At 32.7% G+C, this 3,559-nt stretch overlaps 1 long non-coding RNA gene across 1 annotated transcript; it reads left to right on the top strand.

Moving 5' to 3' along the window:
* The first annotated feature begins 1,928 nt into the window (after positions 1-1,928).
* LOC111395714 lies at positions 1,929-3,289 on the top strand. Its single transcript, XR_002702853.1, has 3 exons — positions 1,929-1,991; positions 2,350-2,407; positions 3,111-3,289. It is a non-coding gene; the product is annotated as an uncharacterized LOC111395714 (long non-coding RNA).
* Positions 3,290-3,559: the final 270 nt, after the last annotated feature.

Genomic DNA, 3,559 nt, shown 5'->3' with positions numbered 1-3,559 from the left:
GGGGTGAAAGAAGTAGTACATTTGTAATTTGGTGCTGCCTTCACGTTGCAAATGTCTAGAGGTCCACAAATGCTATGTTGGTGCAATTATCGTAATGTCAGGGAAACAAAGTAATTAAGTTAAAGGAACAATAACAGGAACTCAAACCGAACTCGAACTATAACATGCAGTAGATTCCAAGCTACGTGTTGATGCTTTCCTTGAGACGATATTTGCACTCACTACAAGTGATACACACAGAAAAGCAAAACTAATAAAACCAAATTTGTTGTTGTTGAAGATCCCAGAAATTAGAAGCAGATTTAGTTGTTTATATGTCCCCTTATTTTATAGTTTCCTTATTGTTAGGATATAGTTTGTTTCCTTGTTTATTGGATTTGAGTCTATTTAGATTTTGAAGTATGGTTATCTAAATTTGGTAGATATCTCTAGAATAAAGGATCACAATTGTGTATCCTAGTCCTATAAATAATTGTACTTGGCTGAGGTCAACAATAAGATTGATTTATGACTTTTTGTAGTGTTCATTTTGTCTTTCCTTCCTGGTTTTATGGTATCAGAGCCAAGGGTTGTTTGAGCGGACAGAATGGTCAAAACAGCCATGACTGGTGCATGCAGAGATGAGGATTCATGGGTCTCCACTGGACCTGTAAACCCATCTCTACAAGTACACCCATTTCACCTCCTCACCATCTTCCCACTGTCACTCTCTCTGAAAAATCTTCTCTCCAAATTACCACCACTCAGTTGAATAGTAAAAAATTTCTCCAATGGTCTCGATCTGCTCCTATGGTTGTCCGTGGACGTGGATACCTTGGTTATGTAACTGGAACCTCATTAACACCGGCTGAAAGTGACCCAGCTTATGTAACCTGGGATGCGTAGAATTCAAAGGTGATGGCTTCGACTGTTAAATTCAATGGAAGAGGATACTGAAGGGTCTTATTTATATTACTCTATTGCACAAAATAAAATAAAATAAATTGGATACTCTTACAGTTGCCTTCTCCGATTTGGAGAAGAATAAGACACTGGATTTACTAAAGGAGACCTCGACGTCACCCTATATTACAATGCTCTAAAGCAACTATGGCGAGAAATTGATATGTTCATTTAAATTGATTAGAATAGTACTCCTAAAAGATGCTGAGAAATATAAGAAACAGGTGGAGGAGAGAGTTTATGATTTCTTTGCTCAGTTAGTTCCTGAATTAGATGAAGTAAGAGGCCGACTACTGGGCATCAAGCCACCACTAGTAATTGATGGGATTTTTACCGAGGCACATCGTGAGGCCAGCTGAAAATGTGTAATCTTGTCGAAATCCATCTCAGGTGACCAGAAAAATTAACTCATGGTGTGATCACTGCAAGTTTTTTTAATTGCTAGACACAATGTTTGTTACAACTCAATTTTCATAGTCGAAAATTCAAATGTTGACTAGTCAAGGTCAAAGTCATTTAATTACTAAAATGGAATTAAATATTTTATTGGGGGTTTATTTTGCAATTGGCAATATATGAGGATTAAATTGGATACAATTTAAAGTTGGGAATTTAATTATATATTTTTGGAAGTTTAGAATTAAATGTGATATAAAAATGATGTTGAGGGACTTTCCTTGCAATTTTTGAGTAAGTGGGATTATTATTCAACCTTTGACCATCAATTTCTCCCAAAAACAAACACTCACACACTAGAAAAAAGGGGCAGAGAGCAGGAAGGCCAAGAAAGAGGGGGAAAACTAAGGAAAAAGGGGAAGAAAAGAGAGAGAAAGAAGGAAGAAAGGAAGAAAAGGAAAGAAGAGGAAACGAGGTAAGGTTATTCCCTTCAAGTTTGGGTTTAATTTTTCCATTTGTTTTCAAGTGATAAAAGTATGAATTATGTTAAAATTCTAGGGTTTTAACTTGTAGTAGAAATTTTCAAATTTAGGTGTGATATGTGCGAATTGGAGCTCAGGCTGGGGGATTACTTCATTTCCAATTTCAGTTAGGTAAGGAATATTATTTTTAGCAAACCCTAGAAATTTCATTTGGGATTTTTGTATTAAATAGTGTTTATGGAAATGATGAAAATGAGGAAATAATTATTTGGAAGTATGAAATTGTGAAACAAGAGGAAAATTTAATTGGTCAAAGTATTGTGACAAGTTGTCATTAGAATGAAATGGTAGTTACATTAATGCTTGGAATGAAAGCAAGGGATCATAAAGTGTAATTAGCTCCAATTAATAAAGGAAAGTTTGGGAATTTATTCAAGTATCAAGAAATTTAATTTAAGTTCTATCATTAGATATAAAGATTTCTTGATTTTAATAGTGGCTAAATTAGTTATTTTATAATATATTTCAGGTGGTGATGAAGAAATTGAAAAAGCTTACCGATCGACTTAGTCTGTAGCTCGTATTGAGTGAGTGGATATAAACTTATTTTCAGAAATTAGTATTTAATAAATTTATATTAAATCAAAAAATTTATTATTTCATACAGTAGATTTGATAGCATGATTTCCAGAATGAGATTGATTTATAAACAATTATTTTTTTAAAAGATAAATATAGTTCAGTTCATTTAAATTATTTGATTAGCATGTTATATGAGTATTAAATATTTCTGTATAATTAAAATTATTTTAAAATCACCAGAAAGTACCCAGGTGATTTTACCTTAGTCTGCACTGGTGTGAATGTGTTTTTACAGTGTATGACCAGTTATGGTGATTTTACTTGCTCAGCACTATTGTGAATGTGTTTCCATAGTATATGACTAGATAGCTCTGCGCGTATATGACCAGAATTACGGAATTTCAGACTTACAGAATTGAGTAGCTTTGCCATGTCTATCGGTGCTAACTGATACATGAGTATAGTTATTCCGGGTATCTTTTTGATGTGATTTTTTCAGTATTATACAGCTTATCAGATTTCAGAATACAGAATTTATTTTATTCAGTTTAGAGAATAAAAATTTAGCTTAAAGTACTGTGTAATGATATTTTATTATAAACCAGTTTTTAGAAAATTAGCATAAATGGAAAAAAGTATATTTGTTTACAAAATTATTCATTCACTGAGTTACAAACTCATATATTTCATCTTTCTTTTTCTTATTAGATAGTAGCTGTGTTGAGCCGTATCGGAGCCTGTTGAATTACCAAATTGAGCCATTCAGTTGTTAATTGTATGTTTCTTTTTATCAATTTTTATAATTCATAATTTTTGTGATAGATGCATCTTTTGTCCGTTTACATCATGGGCTCATTACATAATTTTGTATAACTTATGCATTTGGAGTCCTCTAGTTTATAAAGAAGTTTAAATTTCATTCCAATGCACTTTATTTTGAATAATTGTGTTTGAAAGGGCTCATGTACCCGTTTTAAATTATATGTATTGGGTTGAGAAAGTTGATAAATTTTCAGGTAATTTTAGTCCATATTTTAGAGGAAATTCTGTCAAATTTTTATAAAATTATGTCACAGTCAAAGCAAATCATAGTTGCCTTGGTGGTGGGTCCAGCATTTAACTAGTATCCCTCATCGACGCACAACACGTGTCGGGTC

This window comes from Olea europaea, chromosome 6 (assembly GCF_002742605.1).
Source record: "Olea europaea var. sylvestris chromosome 6, O_europaea_v1, whole genome shotgun sequence".
In the NCBI taxonomy this organism is placed as follows: Eukaryota; Viridiplantae; Streptophyta; class Magnoliopsida; order Lamiales; family Oleaceae; genus Olea; species Olea europaea.
Note: the sequence above shows the minus strand (reverse complement) of the source record. Positions and strands in the feature narration are given on the sequence as shown.